The sequence below is a fragment of the Nomascus leucogenys genome, chromosome 12, assembly GCF_006542625.1.
Source record: "Nomascus leucogenys isolate Asia chromosome 12, Asia_NLE_v1, whole genome shotgun sequence".
NCBI classification, from domain to species: Eukaryota; Metazoa; Chordata; class Mammalia; order Primates; family Hylobatidae; genus Nomascus; species Nomascus leucogenys.
Window position 1 is genome coordinate 53,992,285 of NC_044392.1, and position 26,698 is coordinate 54,018,982.

General features: G+C 44.1%; 1 protein-coding gene and 1 pseudogene across 4 annotated transcripts in view; one reads left to right on the plus strand and one right to left on the minus strand.

Moving 5' to 3' along the window:
• The window catches only part of LOC100585076, a 1,278,821-nt pseudogene that overhangs the window by 423,926 nt on the left and 828,197 nt on the right, over nucleotides 1-26,698 (minus strand). The gene's annotated exons all lie outside the window — the stretch shown is intronic.
• BCL9 (BCL9 transcription coactivator) overlaps nucleotides 22,847-26,698 on the plus strand; it is an 84,980-nt gene continuing 81,128 nt past the window's right edge. For 2 of the 3 annotated variants that reach the window (XM_030824716.1, XM_030824717.1), the window contains exon 1: nucleotides 22,847-23,125. The gene's annotated coding sequence lies outside the window, so the exon portion shown is untranslated. The remainder of the gene's footprint in view (nucleotides 23,126-26,698) is intronic. The other variant, XM_003273218.3, reaches the window with a different exon arrangement.

Consider the following 26,698-nt stretch of genomic DNA (forward strand, 5'->3'; position numbering starts at 1 on the left):
ATTTATTGAGGGTGAAATTCATATGAGTGAGGGAAACTGGATAGGGCTGGGGAGATCAGCCAAGCTGTGGGTCTAGCCTCAGCCTGATTCCAGGGGGCACTTTGGAGCTTGAATGACATCACAGAGTCAGCCCACTTGAGACAAGGGGACTGCACTTTTACCCCCATCCCTAACAACTGGGCATTGGCTGCAAGCTGCTCCTAGAGTGTGTGTGTGTGGGATGAAGGCAGCATAACGTGCCTGGCATCCAGGCATTGCTGGGGGGAGTGCTTCCCTGCTGCAGGGCTCCAGGGAAGGGTGCAGCTGTGAGTCCTTAGTAACTGGGAGATGGGTGCTCCACCAGACAACAGGGGTCTACTACATACCCCAGCCACTAGAACACGTCCTACCACATCATTCTCAATACATGCCAAAGAAGGAAATGATAGAATTTTTTCATTCATCTCTCTATTTCTCATTTATTCCCAGCTGAATGATTTTTCTAGTGGATTAGATTCTCTGATATTCACAATCTTGATTTTTCTTAAAGCCTCTCAATTTTCTTCCACCTTTCCTGAACACTAACCACTTTGTAAGATTTCCAAACTTGGGTAACTCTAGTTTCTCACCTCATGTGCTTTGTTAAGTTCTGGACAAACATGAGCATGGCCATTAATATTTCTACAACTTAATTAGTTGTTTAAGGTCTAACTGGTTACTGGTCAGAATGTACACATCTTCTCAAATTGAGTGGGCCATATGGGGAGAACGTTTCTGTCAATTATGGGAAAATTTGATTTTTTTTTTTTTTTTAGATGGAGTCTTGTTCTGTCACACTGGAGTGCAGTGGTGCAATCTCAGCTCACTGCAAGCTCCGCCTCCTGGGTTCACACCATTCTCCTGCCTCAGCCTCCTGAGTAGCTGGGACTACAGGCACCCGCCACCACGCCCGGCTAATTTTTTTTGTATTTTTAGTAGAGACGGGGTTTCACCATGTTAGCCAGGATGGTCTCAATCTCCTGACCTTGTGATCCACCCGCCTTGGTCTCCCAAAATGCTGGGATTACAGGCATGAGCCACTGCACATGGCTGATTTTTTTTTTAATTTTTTTTTTTTTTTTTTTGAGACGGAGTTTCACTCTTGTTGCCCAGGCTGGAGTGCAGTGGTGTCATGTCAGCTCACTGCAACCTCAGCCTCCCGGGTGCAAACAATTCTCCTGCTGCAGCATCCCGAGTAGCTGGGATTACAGGCATGCACCACCATGCCCGGCTAATTTTGTATTTTTAGGAGAGACAGGGTTTCTTCTTGTTGGTCAGGCTGGTCTCGAACTCCCGACCTCAGATGATCCTCTTGCCTTGGCCTCCCAAAGTGCTGGGATTACAGGCGTGAGCCACCGTGCCTAGCCTGGAAAATTTGATTTTCAACCATTTGTCTAGAATAATTTACTCCAAAATATCCACATATATCCTACCTGAGGGGTCTACCCAGAGAGATCTGTGAATTCTCTGTAATCCATGAATGCATATTCCAGGCTGTGTGCCCTTACCTATGTCAGTCAGCTGCCACCTGCTCAGATGGATGGACAGCAGCAGCCTCCTCCCTGATTGGGAAGTTGGACCACATGGAGGGAAGATGACTTCTTCCCACAAGAAGGTTCCCTTCTGCTCGAGTGGACTGGAGCCCTGAGCTCATTCCTCAAGGAAATTTTCTCTCTGGAAGAAATCCAACCCTATCAGACTCAGACAAAAGGTAAGAGCCTTAAAGGTAGAGATCGGGTCCTGTTCTTTACATAAAAACTAACAATATCTCACACTCAACTGTTTAAAAGTGCTTTCACATATTGTATCTCATCTGATCCTCAATAAAATCCCACCCATGAGAAAACTGAGACATCTAGCAGTCAAGTGACTCACCTAAGATCACATAGCCAACAAATGGTAGAGCCATGATTCAAGCCCAGGATCTCTGATGCCAAATATGAAGGTCTTTTCAGAGTACCCTGCTTTGTAACACAAGGCCTGGCTTGCCCTATGCCCTCATTAGCTTTTCGTTGAGTTGAATTACCTATGGCTTCTATTATTCATGTCCAGTGCACCCCTTCTTTAGAATAGATAACAAAAACTAGATGATGGGCTAGTCTGTGTCAGCTAAAGCATTGCGCCAATGAGGTCCAGGTCATTGCTTCACCTCCCAAAAGACCAGTTACCTTTGTCTCAAGATGGTAGTAAGCTTAGTTCCACTGATACAGGCCACTGCCCTAATCACTCATTTTGCCTATGAGTCAACATCAGAGAATGGCAAAAGGATTTGGATAGAGCAGGGCAAGTTCATTACTAATTCTAGAGGGATATGGGGAAGAAAATCTTATTGCTTTTATTTTTGCCCAGGAGAAGGGATAGTGCATCATTGGACTTAGCCACAGAAGGCTCTGGGTTGATACATGTGGAGTTGAATTCAGTGACTTGAGTGGATCTGACCCAGAAAGGCTTCATGAGGAGGGGGTGTGCCAGGCTGAAGTGAGAAAAAGGGCTGGGAAGAAATGACCAGCTGGAAAGGCCAGTCCAGCAACGCCAATGTCTTCAAACAGAAGACTGCAGGGGACATTTTCTGCTAGAGATAACTTGAAGACTTTGAGGAGTAGGAAAGTGTCATGGTTCTGGAGGCTAAATTTAAAATCCAGAGCCCCAAATAAAACCTTCACTCAGGTTCTCTTCTTCCATTCTTATAACTTAACCTGTGGTGCTGACAAGGAAGCAAATGCTTAAAAAGTGCAGAGCTCTTATGATCGATAATTGTTATACCATTCAATGCAATGAACACTGACAGGACTGTTTTGCATCCACTGCTGTACAAGGTCCTGGGGTTGGGGTTCATGAAATCTCTGACCATAAGTTATTATCCGAGGAGTGGAATGATTGTAGTATATTATACAGATCAAGCAAAGATAAGTTCTACTTAGTGACTGCTCTGAGAGTTTAAAGGGAAAAGTTGGCTATGGTCAGATTCCTTTGGAAGAACTTCTCAGGAGGGGACTGAGTTTAGTCTTTGACGAATTGGCAGGATCTGAATCTGAAGGTGGAGGGAGGTGGAAAGAGGATTCATCCCCTGAATCCAGTGCCCCACATACCTCCTTTGGGCCCACCTTACTGTTTTGGCCATTGCTGTAGCAACCAGCAGTGAGCAAGTGAAACCTGGCAGCACCGTGTCTTTGGATGCAGAGAGCAGTGCTCACCTTCTGTTCCTGGTTTCTGTGCCACATCTGCCTGCAGGAACCTGCTCAGCCATTCTGATATACATGCAAACGTGAGAGTATGGGGAAGTTATCACCCAAAGGACAATACTGGATCAATGGGAGAAGACACTGGTAGATTAGTACTTACCTATTCCACCCTGCAGGCTGCCAAGTCTGAGATGCATTCTACAGGGGCTTCGTAGCCTTCTAAGTAGGACTGAGTTCTGGTTGCCCACAGCGATGATCCAATAAAGTAATCATGGATTGGCTTCTCCTTCTTCCTTCTTTCAGCCTTCACAGACCCCAAATGTCCCAATCCTACTTCTTAGCATAACTCCCCCAATTCAACCACCTGTACAAGCCCTTTTTTGGAAGGGAACATGGAATAAAGTTAAAAATGGGCTTGTTGCTTTTTCCCTATATCCCTGAAAAGTAGCTGTTCCAGAGATAGGAGAAAGCCAAGCAATATGGCACAGGGAGAAGGTGCAGATTCTCTTTACTACACCCCCCAAACCCCCAACTGGCTCCCGCCTTTTGATCAATCCTATGAGGACTTCACTTAGAGCCACCGGGGTCTTTAGAGAGCTCCCTGAAGCCTGAGTGATGGGAAGCCTCACACCCATGTGGTAGGGAACATTTCACTGAGAGTGACGTAGCCAAGCCCTCCTCTCCTTCCCCAATTCCTTCAGACATCTGTGAAAGCTTGAAAGGGGTTCTTGCATTCCCAGGCCCAGGACTGCAGGGAGTGAGGAAGCTGACCCTCAGCCTCCCTGAAACATCCTTTGTGGGACTTGCATCCCTACCACCTCTTTAAGTTCTCAGACCTCAGCACTGGACTGGGATCTTCCCAGGACCACCAGCCCACCCAGCCCCAGAGTGTATTCACCAGAAGCCCTGCTTAGAAGCTGGCCTGATCTTAGTAATAGTCTTGACTCTTTCCGAACATAGATCATGCTGAGTTTTATGCCTCACAAGTGAAGTGTGATAACAAGAACTTGGAGAGGATCTAAAGCAACCAAAGGGCAGGGCATGGTGGCTCATGCCTGTAATCCCAGCACTCTGGAAGGCTGAAGTGGGAGGGTCACTTGAAGCAGGAGGATTGCTGGAGGCCAGAAATTCATGGTTACAGTAAGCTACAAGTTGCATTACAGCCTGAGTGACAGAGCAAGATCCTGTATCAAAAAAAAAAAAAAAAAGTAAAATAAGATAAGCAACCAAAGGGATATGAGTTTGAAAAACAGCTCTAGGCTGCACCCTTAGAGAAGCGAGGCAACTTACCTTCTCGAAAAGGCAGGAAGTGCAAGGGTGCCCACTCAGCCCAGAGGAGGACATGATATGAGAGACTGGGGCAGGACAGAACTTTCCCCTTATGAAGATTGTGGAAGGCTTTGAATTTGGTGGGGAGGTGAGAGGGGAAAGATAATTGGAGAGTGTGAAGAAAGGATTGCTAAGTTTTTTTCCGGCAACATTTTTAGAAGTTCAGGTAGTTTAAAGATGGCTGAGGCAATGCTCGGAGAGAGCGGTGGGGGTGGGCTTTTTCTTCGCAGCAATCTCTCTGGCCCTGAGTGCCCCTGTCAGATTCTACCCTTGTACACTTGAAGGCACATGAAAGTGATAAGGAGAAGAAGGGAGAGAGGACAGCGGAGAAGGAAAGGTGAGAGAATGACATTGGTCATTGCTGTGGTGCACTTCAGGTCACCACAGGCTGCCCACCTGCAGGAATCCTTACAAAGTCTTCCCGGACCTGTAATATGGGACTCTCTTCAGGGAAGCAGTACGGCCTAGGATTAAGAACATTAGCCTTAGAGTCAGGCCCAAGGGTCCCAGAGCTGTTTATAGGCTAAACAACCCTTGCTCAACAAGTACTTAACTTCTGGGGCCACTGTTTCCTTATCTAGAATAGGAGCTCCATGAAGTCTGCCTTATTCTCTACAAGAGCCCTAGAGCCTCGTATTGCACCTGGCAATACATATTTGCTGAATGAATAAATAAATCTATAAAATGAGAATAACCTTGTTACTACTCCAAAGGCAGTAAAATCATGATAAAGAACATGGATGCTGGAGCCAGACTCCCTGGATTTGAATCTAGGCTCAGTGGCTTCCATCGCTGCCACTTTGGCAGGTTAGTGAATCTTTCTATGTCTCTCTGTGCCTCAGTTTTCTTGTCTGGGAAATGGGGGTGATAACAGAACACCTACCTCAAAAGGTTGTTGTGGGGCTTAAAACAAGTTAATGTATGTGAAATGCATAAAATAGTGCCTCACTATGTATCAGTTCACTATTGTTATAAGGGTTAATTGACTAAATCCAGAAAAAATGGTGAGAATTTCATGTTTTTTTCTATATACTTCTGAACTATTCAAATCTCAATCTCTCTCTCTCTTGCTCTCGCTCTCTCTCTCTCTTTCTCTTGCTCTCTCTCTCTCTTTGAGACATAGTCTTGCTCAGCCCCCTCCCCCTAGGCTGGAGTGCAGTGGTGGGATCTCGGCTCACTGCAACCTCCACCTCCTGGGTTCAAGCGATTCTCGTGCCTCAGGCTCCCGAGTAGCTGGGACTACAGGCATGTGCCACCATGCCTGGCTAATTTTTGTATTTTTAATAGAGACGGGGTTTCACCATGTTGGCCAGGCTGGTTTCGAACTCCTGACCTCAAGTGATCTTCCCCCCTCGGCTTCCCAAAGTCCTGGGATTACAGACGTGAGCCACTGCACCTAGCCTCAAGTCTCTTATAATAAAATGTAAACAAGTATTATTATTAAATGTTTTTAAGCAGTTAGCTCATCACCTGCCACATTGTAAGCTCTCACTAAATGCTGGCTGTTGTTGTTGTCATTGAAAAAAAAAATCATTCTGATCTTACTAGGTCTGCCAGTTGATGACAAAGCCAAAAGTTTGTCCTCAGGATCAACTTAGAATAGGAGCAGGCAATTGCAGGCTTTAACTGAAGAAGGATCCCCAGGAAAACTGCTATTGGCATTGAATAGGATGAGAGTAGTGGGAGCTGAGTTGGTTGTAATGTTTAGCCGCAGGCTAGAGAAACAGACTTGAACAGGAGAAAAACAGTGCCTTGCAGAAGCACATACACTGAGTGGAACTTGTTGTAATATACCAGACAAATTTCTTCTTCTTTACAGTTTATTTCCATTTCTAGTCAGAGGAGCTGGTTCAATTCCTCAAGAAGTAGTTACAAAACTTCTATTTTTTTTTTCAGCCCTGTCATTGGGGTTCTGGGAAAAAGAAAAGCGCTACACAGCAGCCCTAACTCTTGCAGAGAGAATATGTTAAATCACAAAGCAAGATCATATATGATCACATCTCAAAGTGCACAAAACAGATAACTGCTACAGTAAGTTAAGACAAGGGAGACCTCAATTCATTTGTTCATGGTCAAATATATTCATTTACTGACTTATTATCTAAAAGACACTAAGCACCCCCTGGACCGAAGGTCATAAGAGACAGGGAGCTTGGGATGGGTTCCCTTCCCTCGAGGAACCTATGCTTCATTGAGTTGGTGTCAATCTGTATAAGAATAGCTCCAATACAGGGCAGAATGTGATCATGCTTTAGGAGGCCACAGAGCTCGCTTGGGGTGAGCATTATCAGAGTTGCCTGGCTGAGTAGTCTCGTATGGCTTTTTGAGGGTGGTGGGACTTGATTCGGACCTTGAAGATGTGCTATTAGCTAAACAGATGAGAGTGAAGGATGGTATCCCAAGCAAGAAGACAGTAGGAGGAAGTTCACAGAAGCAGGGATGAACATGGATGTTATATTATTGATTCATCAATGCACCGAACAAACTTATTTTTGAAATATCTGTTATGTGCCTGAAAGATGAACCCATCATCATTGTTTCCCTCAAACAGTTTGTAGTTTAATGGGGGAGGCAAACTCATAAAGAAAAACGTCTATTACAGTGTGGTAAGTGTATCAGCCAAGGTAGGTGTAAAGTTGCATGCAGAAGGTTCTCCCTGGGAATGAGCTGGGGGCTCAGTGGGTGAGGAGGGAACCATGGCGCTGCAAGTACAAAGGGCTGCAAAGGCCCTTTAGGAGGCGCATTGGAGGTAAGGGGTACAAAGGCCACTGGAGAGTGATGGGAAATGAGGTAGTTTAGACAGGTAGAGATCAGATCATAAAGGCACGTTGAGTACATTCTATGAAATTTGGGCTTTATTCAGAGGACAGGGCAATCACTGAAAGATTTCATAGGAAAGAACATATACATTTGCATTTTAGAAAGATAATAAATAATAACATTGTCTTATATTATTTACACTATTTAGGGCTAACTATGATTTAAACATTGAGCCTCGCAATAATGTTTATCATCTCCAGAGAGATGCATGCACTGTTGCCCCAAGTCAGTTGAGTAGTAAGGAGCAGAAAGATGCTCTGTCTCCTGGGCCAAACTCTTAACCCTTATACTCTGCTACCTCTGCAGCGTGGAGGAGGGAGGCAAGGGGATGGTAAGGAAAGAGGCAGGAGCCGAAGTCAAAATGAAAAATAATGAGGCCAGAACTAAAACAGTAGGGGTGAGAATACAGAGAAAGAAACAGAATCCAGAAACGTTGAGTAAGTAGCCTCTACCAGATGTTAGGATTGATTAGATGTAGGGAGAAATGTGGAGGGAGGACTGGAATGACTCCCAGGTTCTGCTCCTTTAAGTGTGTCTCTTGTGAGGCTGTTATCAGTGAGAGGAACTATAGGAAGTAAAGGAGGTGAGGAGATAATGAGTTGAGGAGCTGTGGGACTCCATGGCAGAGATCCCAGTTGGGAGTGGGATAGATCCAGCTGGAGCTTCGGAGCCAGGAATGGGCTGGAAGAAGAGACTGGGAAATCTGACGGATTGGCTGGGGCAGGGAGGGCTGATTAGGTTGTAGGAAGCTGAGATGACAGGATAACATACGGACTTGAATTTGAAAACCATAAGGAGTTGCTAAGGCCTTTTGATTACAGGAGCAACATGGTCAGTAACAGCCTTTCAAATCTCAAGCCTCAAACTAAAATATCCAAGAACTGACATAGAACTTTATTTCCAACCTTTCCCTCCAGTCTCTGGTGAAAGCAACACCTCAGTAAGGATGGTCCAGTCCCCCATGCTCAGGGTGAAGACCAGGTTCTGGGGGGCTTAGCAGGCACTGGAGAAGGGAGCTGGTCCTTGACCACTTTCCCCCTCATGCCCCTGGGACATCCTCATCCTGTAGGTCTGCTCCACAAGGGCCCCAGCCACAGCTCCTCGTGAGGGTTGCAAGATCTTTCCTGGTCTGGAAGTGGTGAAGGGCTGGAACCCCTGTATTCACAAGCACTTGTCTCTTTGCTTTGTCCCTCATATTACCTGGTGGATATAGGATGAAAGATGAAAAGGAATGTTGGGAGGTGAAGCAGAGGCGGGAAATATTAATAATATCTTGAATATTACCCTGCCTTTTAGTTAAAATCATATTTTGGGAAAACCAGTTCACAACACTGGACAAGGTCTAATGGAGGAAGGAGAGGACAGGGGAACAGGCAGACCGACTTAGAGACTATTGCAGTACCGGCAGTATTGTGCAGGACTGCGTAACTTACAGTGCACTTTGACCGCTCATTTGATCCTCACAGTGCCTCCGCAAGTTGGCCTTACTAGCCCCATTTTACAGATAGGGCAACCAAGAGAAATTAGCTCAATGAGGCAAAATCATCTGGCTAGCAAATAGAAGAGCTCAGGCTTAACACCTTGGTCTTCCAATAAAAACCGTTAAGAGAAAACAATCCCTTCTTCAATGCATTCATCACCTGCTACACATCCCACAACACCAGGCTGCCTCTCAGGAATAAGGTGCTCTAAACATCAGAGCCTCAACATGCATTTGGAGGCTCTGTCTTCAGAGAAGATCCCACTGGGAAACAAGTCTGCACCACCTTAAAGGATTCCTCTGGGCTTTGGAAGGGACTTCCCACAGAGAGCTGCTTCCAATCATAACACATTGAGCCTTCTGCAGGGTCCCTGTGTAACTTAACTGTCGAGGCACAGTAGAAAGCCCGCTCCTAAAACCATCCTCTGTTCATGCCTAATGAATCCCTGGTATACGCTGTCAGAATTTAAGAGGTAGGTGTCGCTCCCCTGATGCTTTGAATAGGAACTTGTTCAAATCGTGTAGCCTCTCTAGGAACAGTTTTTCAAGAGTGGTTTATAATTTTTCATCTGCAGCAGTAGTGAGGGGGTGGATTCAGAGGAAGAAGGAGGAAGCACTGACGGGGGAGGCAGGAAAAGAGATGCCTTCCTGGATCAGAGCTGTGAACGTCAAAGGAGAGGGGTGATCCTCACCTCTGGAGATGAGAGGCTGGAAGAGAATGCCTGTGAAGGTAAAGGAAAGAAAGAACTTAGATGTGGTAGGTGGAGCCCTCTCTATAGAGAGACACAGAAGAGGTTTCTATTTCCCCAGATGATAGCTAGCAGTCAAGGCTTCCTGGCCTCACCATCATCCTCTGCAGGCATCTCCACGTCAACCAGGCCAGGCCGCTCCTCTTTCTGCCCCACTCAGCACCCTCCCTCCACTTTTTCTCTAGCTTGTGCAACCCAACATCTATACATTTGTTCGTCTGGTTTACTCTTTCTGGATCACTCTCTACCCTTTGCTCTACTCCATTGATCAGAATCAAATTTAAGTGCCAAATGCCCTGTAAGTCTGACCTGAAACTCCAGCCTACAGTGGTTCTTATTGCCTGTACTAGCAGTTCTCAACCCCTAGCATGCATCAGAATCACTCAGTGGGCATTTGAAAACACAGGTTGCCAGGACCCTCAGAGTTTCTGATTCAGTAGGTCTGGGCCAGGGCCTGAGAATTTACTTCGCTAACAAGTTCCCAAATGACTCTCACTGATGCTTCTTGTTTGGGAACCACTAACCTGTACCATTCATTTAGCCTTAATCATGCACTGCCCTGTGCTGATACTGTAACTGAGTATCCAGATGCAGCTGTGAACATATCAAAGGCAGTTATGTTGTAGGTACTAGGCTGTATCCCCCACAGGACCTAGCTAGCATACTCAGAGCAGGTACCCAAATGCAATATAATTTATTAATTGTTGTGAAAAGTTAGTATTGGTTTTAGGTAAAATTAGGAAGACAGTAGTTTGTCCACAGGAACCTTCCACTTTCCCTCCTTCATTTCTCAGCCAACTTCTGTGTCACTCACTGTTCCTCCTCCAAGCAACCCAGGCTCCCCTAAACATAGGCTTGTCCTAAATACCCAGAACTCTCCCATTTGCCCCTCAAAGTTTACAGGCAATTCTCATAGAAGCTTGACTGAGGCCAGACGTGGTGGCTCATGCCTGTAACCCCAGCAATTTGGGAGGCCGAGGTGGGTGGATCACAAGGTCAGGAGTCCAAGACCAGCCTGGCCAACATAGTGAAACCTCATCTTTACTAAAAATACAAAAAAAATTAGCTGGGCATGGTGGTGGGCACCTGTAGTCCCAGCTACTTGGGAGGCTGAGGCAGAAGAACCACTTGAATCCGGGAGGGGGAGGTTGCAGTGAGCTGACATCGCACCACTGCACTCCAGCCTGGGTGACAGACCAAGACTCTGTCTCAAAAAAAAAAAAAAAAAAAAAAAAAAAGAAGCTTGACTGAGAAGTTAAGAGACAGTTGAGCTTATGAGCTTATTTAAATGCTGATGGAGAGAGGCCAGCAGTGGTGCCAGTATGGGAAAGAGAGGGAATAATGGCAGGTGGGATCCACAGTGAAAGAAGAAGGATTTGCTTAGACAGGAGCAGGAACACCTCTCCCACTGTAGATGGAAAAGGAAAAGATGGGTTTAGATGCAGGAATAATGAGGCTTTAGAAGCTAGGTGACTCCAAACTCTAACATCTTGTGATTCCATGAAATTAAATTGCAACGGTGTCAGTGGCTTAATATGTCACCTCTCCCTGGCAGAACTTTAACCCAAGAAAATGAATGTTTCATGAGAGGCTCTTAGGCTATGGGAGGCCTGCCAGTGGGACAGCAGGGCCTTCCCAGTGGTCTTGAATACCTGTTGCTCCACTAGGCAAGGCGGGATTGGGAAAATGGGATAAATATATCCAACTGTGACAATGTAAGAACTACAGCAAGGCCACAGAGCTAATATGTTCTGGAGCTGGATTTAGAAGTCTGCATCACTCAAGCCTGCAGTCATCTGGTCCACCCAGTCATATTCTGACCACCTGAAATTGCAAGGGAGGGCTGGAAGTATTAGGAACAACTTCTTCCTAACCCTTGGGCTAGAGACTTGAGATGATATGCTCCATCCCAGACCCACACAGCCCCAGCCTATCTCTGGGGCTCTAAGAAACACCTGATAGTGACAGGAATAATAACAACAATAATAATTTATCAAATGCCTCCTCAATTAAACTAGCATGTAAGGTGCCTGGTACATTGTGCCAAAACCTGGATCATAGGAAGAAGTCAACAAATGTAAGCTGTCATCCTCCTCCTCTTCCTCCTCTTTCTTATTATCACCACCTTCACTGTGTGCCAGTAACCATACTAGGTACTTTATATATTTTTTTAAGTATATTTTTTCCTGATTACAAAAGTAACCAGTGTTTAAAAATTCTAACAAGAAATGCATAACATAAAAAGTCCAAGTGTGGTGCACTAGAAAGAGAGGAAGCACATAAAATAGTTACTGACCCATGCCTTATATTCAGTCACATAAAAGCACTGCAGACTGTCTATGTTTACTTTCTGATTCTTCTAATACTGGGTGGTCTTATTTAACTCTTCTCTGCCTCAGTTTTCTTATTTGTTAAATGAGAGCAATGATAGTTCTAACATCTAGTGTTCTTGGGAAATTTAAATAAGATGCTATATACATAAGGCAATGAACACAGTGCTCTGCACATAGTAAGCAGTCCATATAAAGTGGTTATTATTTATATTATTTTTTAATAAATAAAATTCTCCATGATTCACATGTCAGAAGTAACCCATACTGGCCGGGCGTGGTGGATTATGCCTGTAATCCCAGCACTTTGGGAGGCCGAGGCGGGTGGATCACCTGAGGTCAGGAGTTTAAGACCAGCCTGACCAACATGGCAAAACCCTATCTCTACTAAAAATACAAAAATTAGCCGGGCATGGTGGCATGGGCCTGTAGTCCCAGCTACCTGGGAGGCTGAGGCAGGAGAATCACGTGAACCTGGGAGGTGGAGGTTGCAGTGAGTCAAGATTGTATCATTGCACTCCAGCCTGGGTGACTGAATGAGACTCCATCTCAAAAAAAAAAAAAAAAAGAAAGAAAGAAATAACCCATATTGATAGCTTATTACATACTTTTCAGACTAGATATGTGTATATCTATATATACATTCTATGAGACCCAAAACATATACACTATTTTACATGTCTTTATTCATTTGACAAATATTATGGATGATTCTTTTTTTTTTTTTTTTTTTTGAGATGGAGTTTCACTCTTGTTGCCCAGGCTGCAGTGCAGTGGCGTGATCTCTGCTCACTGCAACCTCTGCCTCCCAGGTTCAAGCGATTCTCCTGCCTCAGCCTCCCTAGTAGCTGGGATTACAGGCATGTGCCACCACGCCCAGCTAATTTTGTATTTTTAGTAGAGACGGGGTTTCTCCATGTTGGTCAGGCTGGTCTTGAACTCCCGACCTCAGGTGATCCACCTGCCTCGGCCTCCCAAAGTGCTGGGATTACAGGTGTAAGCCACCTGGCAAATATTATGGATGATTCTTAAAATAATCTTACAAAGTACTTATTGATACATGGTTTTGTTTCTATGATATTTCTTCTAAGGTTGCATCTCCACCTCCCAAATGTTCAGAAGAAACCTCTGAATGGGTGGATGGGTCAGCAACCTTTTTTTTTTTTGAGACTGAGTTTCACTCTTGTCACCCAGGCTGGAGTGCAATGGTGCGATCTCGACACACTGCAACCTCCATCTTCCGGGTTCAAGCAAGTCTCCTGCCTCAGCCTCCTGAGTAGCTGGGATTACAGGTGCCCACCACCACGCCTGGCAATTTTTTTGTACTTTTAGTAGAGACAGGGTTTCACCATGTTGGCCAGGCTGGTCTCGAACTCCTGACCTCAGGTGATCCACCTGCCTCGGCCTCTCAAAGTGCTGGGATTACAGGCGTGAGCCACTGAGCCCAGCCAGGTTGGCAACCTTTTTTATGTGAAAGACCAGACAAAAACTGTTTAAGCTTTGCAGACCATACGGTCTCCGTTGCAGCTACTTAATGCTGTCAAAAGCAACCATAGACAATACATGAACAAATGACAGTGGCCATGTTCCAATAAAACTTTTTTTTTTTTTTTGGAGACAAGGTCTTGCTCTGTTGTCCAGGCTGGAGTACAGTCATGCAATCATAGCTCCCTGTAACCTGGAACTCCTGGGCTCAAACCATCCTCTTGCCTCAGCCTCCTGAGTAGCTGGGACTACAGGTACGCACCACCATGCCTGGCTAATTTTTTATTTTTTTTGTAGAAATTAGGTCTTACTATGTTGTCCAGGCTGGTCTTGAACTCCTAGCTTCAAGTGATCCTCCCACCTCTGCCTACCAAAATGTTGGGATTACAGGTGTGAGCCACCACGCCCAGCCCCAATACAACTTTATGGAGATTGATATTTGAATTTCCTATAATTTTCAGGTGCCATGAAATATTCTTTTAATTTTTTTCCAACTATTATTTAAAAATGTAATAACCGGGCCGGGCGCGGTGGCTCACGCTTGTAATCCCAGCACTTTGGGAGGCCGAGGCGGGCAGATCACGAGGTCAGGAGATCGAGACCATCCTAGCTAACACGGTGAAACCCCATCTCTACTAAAAATACAAAAAAATTAGCCGGGCGTAGTGGCGGGCGCCTGTAGTCCCAGTTACTAGGAGAGGCTGAGGCAGGAGAATGGCGTGAACCCGGGAGGCGGAGCTTGCAGTGAGCCGAGACTGCGCCACTGCACTCCAGCCTGGGTGACAGAGCGAGACTCCGTCTCAAAAAAAAAAAAAAAAAAAAAAGTAATAACCATTCTGAGCTTGCTGTACTGTGTAAAAACAGGTGGCAGGCTGGATTTGGGCTGTGGGTCACAGGGAGCAAACTAGCTTGCCATTCTGGAGCCAGGTTGAAGATTAGAGGGGCAATGAAGCATAGAAGTAACATCTTAATATAACCTCCATCCCTTTTCAGTGAGAAGCGCCTTTTCGTTTCTTGAGATGTGTGATCCCACCACACCTGTTAAAATTCCCCTGAAGAATTAAAAGTTGTTGCCTCCTCAGAGTCCTCTCAGCACTTCTTTATAGTACATACTAAACACTGGGTGTCCCCCATACCAAAATTCCTATGAAGCCTCAAACTCCTTGCGTGTTCAATTTACTGCTGTTCATCCAGAACTAGCACAGTGCTTGGCAACTGAGAAGGGTTGGGTTGAACCACCAAACTTCGCTTTCACTCTATTGGGACAAGCAAAAGGAATCCATTAGAACCAGTCTAGGGGGAGGGTGAAAGGGGAATTATTTAGAACTAGGAACATCTTAGTGTGCCTAAATTCAGGAAACCTCCACCAGGGCTTCGGGCTTCATTCCGTCTCTCTCTCTCTCTCTTTCTCTCTCTCTCTGTCTTAGGCCACATGGATTCTTATCTCTTTGTCTCTGAGTGGTTCTATTTCCTTTTTTTTTTCCTCATCAGTTTTATCAGTTCAAGAACTAGAGATCAACTAGCTTCCATGAACCCTACTTTTAAATTTCTAGGAGAAGGCCAGGCACCGTGACTCATGCCTGTAATCCCAGCACTTAGGGAGGCCGAGGTGGGTGGATCTCCTGAGGTTAGGAGTTCAATACCAGCCTGGTCAACATGGTGAAAGCCCGTCTCTACTAAAAATACAAAAATTAGCCAGGCTTGGTGATGTGTGCCTGTAATCTCAACTACTCGGGGGCCGAGGCAGGAGAATCGCTTGAACCCGGAGGCAGAGGTTACAGTGAGCTGAGATCGCACCACTGCACTCCAGCCTGAGAGACAGAGCTAGACTCTGTCTCCAAATAGATAAATAAATAAATGTGTGGGAGAGAGAATCTGATTGGCCAGGGAAACTGGTCATACAGTATAAATATAAGTGCAGAAGCTTAACTGAACAGGTAGTCCAGGGATTATTTTCCAAAAACAGAGGGAATGAGTTGTGCAGACACTTCAAAATGCCCATAATACTTGCTGGCTTCGTTTATTTCATGATGGCTGTGTCATGGTTACTAGTGCACATCTTTCTCCTTTCTACTATCTAGATGGAATGCTCCTTCAGAACAGGGAAAAAGTCTCTCTCATTTTGGTGTCCCCAGTCCTAGCACAGTCTTTTGCACGTAATAGGTAATAGCAAACACTTATTGAATTGAATGAAAGCACTACCTTCTATTCAGCCTTTCATGCATCTTTCATCTTTATGAAAGGTACACATTCCATTGCTAGGCAAAAGACATGGTATAAAAGATAAATTTCCTTTTCCTGGCTTCAGTACTGTTTTTTATTAAATTGTCTTTAGCTCAGATAATTGCATTATTTCCATTTTAGGTTTTCAGAGGTCAAACAACCTCAGATCCAGATGTACTATGAATGCAACTATAATAGTTTCACAGCAATTATCTCCATCCAGCTCTGTAGGGCAGAACAACTTGAACTCTGGAGCCCAGCTGGCGAGAAATCCTTTTATACATAGCCCTCTCAGAATCAGTCCAAACTGAACTCAAGATTAGTTTCAGCAGAGAATCTACTTAGCTGTGGCTAGTGGCCTAGGTAGCTGTTGCCTCTGCAGGCATCTAAGCAGCCCTGAGAACAGCTGAGTGCCCCAGGTCATACCTGAAACTCTCTGCCCATTAACCAAGGCCAGCGTAAGCTCACGTTCAACACCATTGCAGCAGTCAATGTCAATCAGAAGAGGCAGTCTCTTTCTGGCGAATGAGTCACTGCAAAAGGCTGGAGAGTTTCTCTCCATAGTTTATTACATCTCCTCTGATCTGCTTCCCTGGGGTAGAAGTTGGTTCATTGTTTACCAAAACCAGTTGCTCCCACTGGTAGCTCTGCTGCCTCTTTCTGCTCTGATGAGCTACAAGCTTCAGGCAGAAGCATATTTCAGGGAAGGGGCGTTACAAACACAGCCCATAGCAAATGCAACTTGTTCTAGTTTGTGCCTTCCTTGCTTTGGCTCATATCAATTCATAAGGCCTTTTTCAGAGTGTTCTAAGCTCCTTTCCACATCTTCATTAGAAGGAGTTTGGGACAGGACAAAGTGGCTTTTCTGTCCTACTGAAATGTCAGTTGTATTATTACACATATACCATGTTCATAATAGACATTCTAAGACTTTCATATCTGGGGTTCTAATAAGGTACAATCCTGGCTGATCCTTCTGCAAGAGGACACTGTGTGAGTGTTCACACACATATGTGCCACATCTCTACATGAAATGCACAGAACTCCAATGTATCATTAGTTAACGCATTTAAATAACAATTACAAATACGAATCAAATGCATATGAACTCCAGCAAATTTCTTTGACTCTCCTTTATCAGTTAGTCAGGATCCTTCTTAGGTCTTCTGCAACAATTAGAGTTTTTTCAGAAAGTGGTCCAGAAAAATAAAATAGCTGTGCTTTTAAAAAAATGTGTTAAGATCTTGGGCATTTAATCTGTTGGCCAATTCTAGAATGGTCATCCTGTCAGCCTATCCATATGTGAGTCCATCCTTCTGATTTATTATTTTTTAAAAAGAACGAAGAAGCTGCGTTCATTTATTCTGAAGGATAGGGGAATTTCTGTTCCTTACTACAATGATGCCACCTCTCACCAGAGTTCAATAATGTGAATCTCTTGTTAACACATATTTATAAGTTAGTTGTGTTCCCTTAAATATTTTTGCTTATATAAACTGTAGTTCTCAATTTTCTACCCATCTTATATTATATATTTCAGTTTGTGGATTACCCAGATACCTTGTTCTTTCTTCTATACTGGAGCTTTTGGCCACTTAATATTCTCTATTAACCTGAAGCTTAGCTGAGAAGAGAAAAAGATGAAATTTAAATGCATAATTTTTAAGTTCTAAATTATGAATTTGTCACTGTGCTTTTCTGAGATGCTTGAACTCTACTATAGGTCACTTTGAGGGGTCTTTTCAAATAGCATTTTTATTTTTTCCATTTTTTAATTTTTTGAGCTTTTTATTTAACTTCCTGCACTATGCTGATGTAGTATTTTTTATTTTTTTTTTAACAGACGTGCTCTCACTATGTTGGCCACAGTGGTCTCAAACTCCTGGCCTCAAGCAATCCTCCCATCTCAGCCTCCCAAAGTGCTGGGATTACAGGTGTGAGCCATCACACCCAGCCTCAAATAGTATTTTTAAATATTAACATCATTTCTCTAAGGTGCCCTGTATAGAAAATATTTTCCTTGAGTGTTTGTTTACAGACTAACCGTTCAAATGGGAACCTAATAAGGGCAAAACAAATGATGATAATTAGTATGTCCCTTCAATTATTTGTGTGTCAGAAAAATCCATAGCAAGATAGACAATATAAAGCAGCTGAAATAACAGGGGCTTTGGGTCAAACAGAACCAGGTTTGAGGCCCTTATAGTTATGAACTGTGTGACCCTGGACAAAGTACTTAATCTCAGCAAGCCTGTAAAATGAGAACAAATATAACATCTAATATTTGTTCATTACTTTTTATGTACTGGGCACTATGCTAATTATGTCACATGCATTCATTATCTCATTTTGTCCTCAGAATAATCCCATGAGGAAGGTACTATTAATATCCTCATTTTACAGATGAAGAAATTGAAGCTCAGAAAGGTTGAGTAACTTGTCCAAAGTCACAGAGTAGCAGAGCCTGTAACTCAATGTCATGTCTGTCTGGCTCTAGAGACCAAGTACATAAACACCACTAGTAGTGCTCCCAATAGTAGTAACTCCCCTTATAAGGTGAATTGCAAGGATTAAATGAGATAATGCATGTAAGGCACATGCCCAGCACACAGCGCTGTTATTCTTACTAAATATTATTACATATCACTGGCTAAAATTTGTATAGCACTTTACTGCTTGTAAAGCTCATTTACATAGTAACTCATTGGAAACTGTCTCAGAAAAGTTAAAAGACTTGGTCAAGGTCATTTAGCTTGTAAGCACACTGATATCAGAACCTGGATCTTTTAATTCCAAAACCCAGCCATTTTACCTTGGCTTTTAATCACTGGGGAGTGCTATGTTTTTCTATAGTTATTATTAGTAAGAGGTAGCTATTTTCAGATTAGGTGAGTTCTAATCTTGCCAGCCTCTAAATTGCTCCTTTATCTTGGTAAATCTTGAAATCTGTTTCTTGATTTTCTGCTTGATTCTCTCCTTTACGTCAGACAATTCACCTTTCCAGAAATGTGGAGGAGAAGTCTCATTTGTCCCACTCCCACATGCTTTTCCACAGTTAAATATATACATGTAGGTAGATGTCAAATTATGAATGGGCTGTAGTTTGTAAGGTTATTTTGTAAGTTGGTTGTTTAGAAATCTGAGCATTTCTCCCATGCTTTGAATGAAACTTAAGTCCCATAGGGAACCCATAGGAACCTATTATGAGCCTGTGCCAGATGCAGGAAAAGGGAGAGGGAATATGGAGAATTATGAAGCTCCTTCAATTCATTCTGGGCTGGACTAGATAAAAGTTTTGAAAGTCTGCTTTTCACATCTCCTCACCTCCTACAGCTTGGCTTGTTTCCTAGTGTCCCTTCTCTTTCTACTGCCCTGTACAGCCCCCAGATCAGGCCTGCCGTACACCAAGGAGTCTTCTAAGTTACAAAACTATCTACCTGCTCCTACTATTTTTTTCCTCTTCTCCCTCTACTCTAAATGGCTGTTTGATATGATATAGGAATTTGTAGAAAAGTAGGCTAATGAAATAATTCACGCTAAAGTAGGAAAGGCTGACTTCCCTTATCCCTTCTAGAGGTGTTTACATTTTTAAAAGATTATTAATAATGCAAGTGAATTTGTAATTGGTGGGAGCTGTAGCAGTGAAACAAAATAAAGTGAAAAATGGATATTATGTAGAAGGCATTTTGGAAGAGGTGTGTTGCAATCTGGGTAGAACAGCCCGGATAGGATCTAATTCTTGTTCCATTCCTTAATGCCACCACCCCCTCCAGCGCATTTACACACACACGTGCAAACACACCTCATCAGTTACCTTGGCTTCTAGTCTTTTTTTTTTTTTTTTCTTTTGAGACAGAGTCTTGCTGTGTCACCCAGGCTGGAGTTGCAGTGGTGTGATCTCAGCTCACTGCAAGCTCCGCCTCCTGGGTTCACGCCATTCTCCTGCCTCAGCCTCCCCAGCAGCTGGGACTACAGGTGCCCGCCGCCATGCCTGGCTAATTTTTTTGTATTTTTAGTAGAGATGGGGTTTCACCGTGTTAGCCAGGATGGTCTCAATCTCCTGACCTCGTGATCCGCCCACCTTGGCCTCCCGAAGTGCTGGAATTACAGGCGTGAGCCATCGCGCCCAGTCTGGCTTCTAGTCTTTTCCTCATCGACTGGATAACTATTAGCATGATAGCATTTCAGAACTGGAAAGGGTTTTAGAGCTAATGTCATTAGCTTATTTTATAATTGAGGAAATAGGGTTCAGATAGCAAGGCTCATGCTCACAGTGCTTCTGCCTAAGAATCTAGGACATTTTCATCTATACTCCATGCTTAGCTTTCGTAAGTCTTGTAAAATAAACTTAGAAATGCTCATGCATTGACCTTGTTCACTTATCCACTTGGAATTTCTTTTTTCTCTTTGGAGTTGGCAGGTGGAAGCCATCAGTGCTGGAGGCAAGATAGTCTGACCTGGTGTTCTTACCAACATGTTCTGGCCTGGAGGCCTGGCATTCTCTGTGCTCTGCCAAGTGGAGGAATTGGAAAATTAAAGGTTGTTTGGGGACCTGGGCACATGCTTTCTTCTTCTTTAGCTACTTATAGGAGATGTCATGAGATTTTAAAATGCATGTGAAAGTGTTAGGATCATGATTGCCTCCTTCTTCTTTCTCTCATTGAGCATTTGTATTTTCACTCTAACAATTGGAACAAGTCTTTTTGCTGCCTTAGCAGTACAGCATAGTGGTGGGGATCCTGGTCTCTAGAAAGGCAGACCACCTGGGGCCATATCTCAGCCACTACTTCCTGGCTGGATTACCTTAACACGTTACTTCACTTCTGTGCCTCAGCTCCTTCATCTAGAAAATAGAAACACTAATAGTTTACACTGTATGGGGTTGTTTAATATATGGAAATGCTTAATAAATTTTAGTTGTTGTCATCATCATTATCATCAATATCTATGGGCCTTTTTAGTTTGCTTTTTTATTTAAAAAATTTTTTTATACTTAAGAAAGGGAAGCTTTTCTGGTCTTAGCTGCCTTTCTCCATTGCCTAGCAATCTGAAAATAGTGCAGTCATTGAAGGTTAAGTCGACCCTTTATGCAATTCTTGCCTAGGAGGCCTCATTGTGTATAGTGAGTCACTACCACTTAGAAGTGGACAGTGAGTCAGTAGCCTATTAAGGGGAGGTCAGAAGTTCCCCTGGCTCAAAATGAAAGGATCCAAACCCAACCCCGGGGTACAGAAAAAACAGTGTACTTATATGGCTGACTGGACTTGAAGTGCCATGGAGTACCTGGACTACTCCAGTGAGAAGGCATAATGTGATGGGTAAACGCTGGGGCTTTAGAATCACACAGGCCTCAGTTGGATTTCAGCTCTACCTCTACCTTGCTGTGTGACCTCAGACAAGTTGCTTAACCTCTCTGTGCCTCGTTTTTCTGTCATCTGTAAATGGAAATGATCTTAACAGAAATTACTTCATGATACAAATGCATGGGAAAATGCTAAGAATCAAGTAAATACTAAAAAAAAGTAATTATTATTATTATTATCACCACATCATCATCATTAATGGGAGTCGGGACAGACAGTTCAGGGATCAGGGATAATGGAGGAGCAAATTAAGGGGGAAAATAACAGGAACAAGTGTGTGTCTTTGATGTGGTGAGTTTTAGGTAGTGACACCTCATTTAGCTAGTATTAAGTATGAAAGAAGTCATAATTTATTCTTTACTGCACACCTATGAAGGAATGAGTGATGTGTGTTCCCATAATTTCCATTTTGTAAAGGAAGATCCTGAGGAATAGAGTCTAAACAATCTTCATGAAAAAGTACAGATCTGATTTAGCAGCAGTTAGGAGCTAAGCTTCCATTCAGATCCTGTTGTATAGGGGTAACTCTTCTGACCTAGGCAGAGGAGACCTTGTTAGGTCTGTGAGTCCACAGTATCTAAAAATATGAATGTCATATAATCATCCTGTCATTCTTCTTCCTGATCTCAATTGGCCCTCCTGATTTCATGCCATCCGCAAATTTGCACATCCTTTGTGCTCCTTTTTGCTCACATTTTATGCCTTCTTTTACCATCTCATTTACTCTGCATGTTTCAATCTCTCTGGGCTTCCATTTTTCTTCTTTTTTAATGCAGTGTTGTTTCTCTCTCTCTCTCTCTCTCTCTCTCTCCCTCTCCACTCCTTTACAGCCCCCACCTCCTCCCTCCACACCAATCAAATTCCTGCTTGTTTCTTGCCATATTCATTATCCTACCTCATTCCCCTCTTATTCCTAGAAAACAGCACACTCACCCTCCCCTCCTCCAACTCTCAGGCCCACCCTCCATAAATTCCAGCAGCCTGGCAATCAGTAACTTTAGCATCACACTTCACAGCTCTCCTAGTTTACACTACTTGTTACTACTCTCCTTGCTACTGCTCTCTAGGGTTTCTGCTAAAAAAAAAAAAAAAAAAAAAAAAAAAAGCTTCACTTTAAAAATATCTTGGGTACAAGTTGAACCTACAGTTAAGTTTACTCACACATTTACACATTTCATGATTTTTAACTAGTAGCTCAAATCCATGCTCAATTATGCAGTGAAAGAAGGCTAGATCCTTAGGAAACAAATTTTTCTCTATTGTAAAGAAGAAAAATCACCTAACCACTCAACAGAAACCCCAGTCCTGGGGCCACTCACCCTCTTATCTCCCTACTCCCCCAATCTCCAGCTAATGGGACTTTGCTTTTTCCTTTGTCGGGTCATTTATTTCACTTTTCCTGGCGCTGAGATGGCCTGAGTCTGTGTATGTGTGCACACGTGTGTGGCCACTGCTTTTCTTCCAAAGGACTCACCTCTCTTCTGCCATTTTACTAGGACACAGGAGGCGGCTCTCTGCTCTCGCTCTCCCTCTCTCTTTTTCTCCCTGCCCCCAACTCAGCCTGGGCTTTTTCCTGTCTCTTAACTCCACCAGTGCAGCAGCAACTAGCTGAGCTGCTTGAGAGAGAGAGAGAGAGAGTGTGTGTGTGTGTCTGTGTGTGTGTGTGTGTGTGTGTGTGTGTGTGTGTGTGTGTGCCTGCGTGCGCAGCTAGGCCAAGCCTGCGAGCCTGCCTGTCACTGGAGAGTTTTAGTTTGCATTCAGAAGAAAGGAGGAGGGGAGACAAGAGGGGAGGAGGAAAAGGTGGAGGGGGGAGGAGTAGGGGGGCGCAGAGAAGGGAGGGAGAATGTCTTGTTTGTGGCTTGTCAGCAATTGCTTGAGACAAGCTTCCATGTGTGAAAGCTACTTGGCATGAATGCCTGGGCCGTACCAAGTGTCACCGCAGCAAGAGGGGGAGTCAGAAGAAAAACAGATCAGACCAGAGCAGACAATAGGCCCCTAAAGTGTTCCCCCTAAGTTGCTTTGATGTTGTCCTGGTGTCTTGATACCAGGAGGCCAGGGATTGCACGAAAAGGGTCTTTTTTGTCTTCATTCACTTTCCCCCCTCAGTTTCTGAAATGATTCTCCAGAATTTCTCCTCATAAAAAAGGTAAGAGCCCTAACAATTCCTTCTTCGGTGGCAGGCTTGTTCGCCTGTGCCTGGAAGTGGGGGTCTCATTCCTGCGCTGCTCTGGAGGAGCGCTGGGGTCCTGCGATTGGAGCTCCTGCGTTGCCCCTGGAAGTCTTTCAAGGCGCCCAGGACTGGGGATGGCCCCTCTTTCGAGGGAACCCCAGTAACACGATCTGTGCCTCTGGGTTGGTGGGGGAGAAGGGTTGGATGGAGAGGGGTGGGAGGAGGGTGTGAGGGTGGGAGGGAAAAGAGGGAGAGAGAGGGAGCGCGAGAGAGGGAAGCCTGAAAGAGAGGGAGAGAAGGGCAGAGCTTTCGTTCAGGGAAACCCCAGCCCAGAGCCCAGGGAGGCCTTGCAGGCTCCGAGCTGTGCATTTTCAGGCTGAGCAAGGGCCGGCCAGGGCTCCGCCGAGTGACTGCAGAGATTGCATCGAGCTTTGTGTGTGCCAGTGTGCCCGTGGGTCTGTGTGTGCGTGTGGACTTCCCACACACTGCCCTGGCGTGCCTCGCTGTGAAGGGGAGGCACCCCGATCTTTACCACCCCAGCCCAGACTCTCCGAGGAGGAGCGGCATGGCAGGCAAGAAGGGAGAGCAAGAGAACTCTGCCACAAGACGATCCAGAAACTTTTCCAGTCTCAGGGATTCCTCTGGTCGTAGAGACTGTAGAGTTGTGGGGTGCCCCGTGCCTCAATTTCCCCATCTGTAAAATCAAGGGAGCTGATCAGGGATGCTGTATGCCTCCCTGGGATTGAGCGAAACAGAACAGATCACTGTGTCTGAAACGCGTGGAGAAATCGTCAGCTAGAGATGCTGTGGAATCACAGAGTAGAAGTGTTATCATTATTCTTGATCATCATCATCAGGGTAATAAAACCATCATTAAAGACACCCTGAGACAAATAGACTGAGGAGCACAGATCAAGTGTCTGAGCATTTTTAAGGAAACAAAAAGCCTTGTTCCACCTGTTGGCTTCTGTCCTTTTTCTCTTGTGTCTTTTCGTTAGATTTATTGGCCGATTTGTACAGAGAATGGGGTGGGAGGGGTTGGGTTTTCCCCTTTCCTCCTCCTTGTACATATTTTTGTTTTAAAGAAGGTCAGTGTAAGATGCTTGAGCGAGAAAATGTAGTTTATTCAAGACCTTGTGTTTTCTGGCGCTGGCAGGGCACGCAGACACATCTGTAAACTCTACCTTGGAGGTTGAAGATTTTTATTGTGGCTTTTAGAGATTAAATGAGATTTATTTACAATTGCTGTTTATTAGAGAGTAAATATCTTACTGTGTGTGTATGAGGCTAAGAATGTGAAGGCTGTTTACTCGCTGGTGGTTTTGTGGATAAAACCTTTTGCTTTTTCAAGTGACATCTTGAGGGATGGAATAGAGGGCTAAAATCAGTGCCTAACATTCATCTTTAAAATTTTTTTTGAGGAAAAAGAATGTCTGCTTGTTTTCTTGAATTGTGGATTTCCTTTCTTCTGTTCCTACACAGTGATTGTTTAAAGGCTCTCGGTTGTAGCTCTCTCTGAATTCTCTGGAGGAATTCTGCTTTCTTACCTAATTCTAGGTTTTCTGTGACTCTGCTACTTGTCCAAAAAAATCTGTAAAAGTCTAGGAGGCTGTGCCTCCTTCCGTTCTAACTGCAAATGTTTATCAGACTGATTCCCTGTGATAGCTGGGGATTGAAGCAAAGGGCCAGCCCTGGTTGAGAATATTTATGTGCTTTTCACAGAGGCCTGGAAACCTGACTTCTGAGTATGGGAAAAGCTGAAGGAAAGCCATTCGTTGGCCTGGATCTGGCAAGAAGGTCCCCCTACATTTAATGTTTTATTAAAATAAAGCTTTATTTTATGTATATATATCTGAAAACTTAATTGTTTTCTACTTTATAGTCAGAGATCTTAACATGGTTGTTCCTGACAAGATTTCAGGGTCCAGATATCTTCCTGAAATGTTAGAATTTAAGAACTGCAAGGAAAAAGAAGTGTTATTCCATCATGTTATAGATGAGGATGTTAAGGTCCAAGAGAGATAAGCACTGATCTGAGGCGGGCGCAACAAAGCTGTGGTAACATCTAGACCACACCCTGGGGTTCAGAGTACCCTGAGGGTCTTCATGCCAGGTACCCTTACCTCACACCCGCATTTGATTTTACATACTCCAGCACTTGGCCAACCAAAGAGAGGCACCTTTTGTAGTTCTGCTTGCTGTGCTGGATTACAGCAGCACACTCTGCCCTGCTCATGTCATCAAATGGTACAAATATGACAAACATGGGTTCACAACATGAATTTGCATAAATTCATTCATGTATTCATTTGTTCATTCAACTTATATTTTGGGGCTCTTTACTCTGCAGCAGGCAAATACTGGGCACTGAGGATATAGAAAGAGAAAGGCGGATATACCCCTCTCCTCAGGGAACTTACAGTCTTGTTGGTATGATCAACATTAACCACGTGGTCACACAAACCAGTAATCATAATATTGATGATACTTATTGAACAGCATGCAGGTATTATGACAGAGTGCACAGAGTTGCATAAGTTACTGACTCTAAGTGTGTAACCAGACATAAGCTAACTGTTCTCTTTCTCTGTGTGGCTGAGTTCCCCTTGCCCCAGCCAACAAATAATATCTGCTAATCCCCTACACTTGTACCATGTAGTAACTTCACTCTTGTAGTGAGCAGCCTAACACTGTTACCTGGGTAATTCATGTTGACCGTGGTTAGTGAGACTCTGATCTCGTTTTACTGATTCCATCGTTCTTCCAGGGCTGGTACTAAACACTCAGCTGCAAGAGACTCCACCATTATCATTGTCATCTTGGAATTCCAAAGGCAATATAATAAAATGACCTTTCCTACCCCTCCCAGCAAGGACGCATATCCTATCCCTCCCAGCAAGGACTCATAAAGGGAAAAAAAATTAAATACCTTTAGTGCTATTAAAATCTGACTGGTTTAGTGATATCAAAGATAGAACCTTTTTTTTTCTCTCTCTCTCTCTTCCTCCTATTTGTGGCCTTTCTTGGAAAGAATATAGTGTCTGGTTGAAATGCCAGTCATTTCCACGGAGGCAGATTTGTGTTAATGCTGGCATCACCATTTTCTACATTGTGTCTTTCTCTAGTACTCAGTGGAGTGTTGTCTTCAGTGTTGTCAATCCATCTTTTTTTTAAGATTAATTTAATAGTTTTTTTAGAAGACAGACATGCCCACCCACACATAAATCATAAGGTCGATGCCTATACTTTGGGAACCCACACATAATGTGTGGTTAAGTCGTGTCATGAGAAAAATAAGAGTCATTTCTACATACCCAGCATTGTTACACAGGGATGTGCCCAGCCCACATTGTAGCAACAACCTAAACTGGAGCTTGCCAGCTTACTGTGGTCTGCATTTGGCACCTGTGGCCAACGCCTCCTCCTCTGAGTGGTATGCACTTCATTTGCAAGTCTTTGATCACTTCCGACATACTCTCCCCCACCCCAACTGTGTTACTCACCGGGGAGCTGCCTCTTGGGGAGGCAGTCTGAGTTGGCATTGGAAGA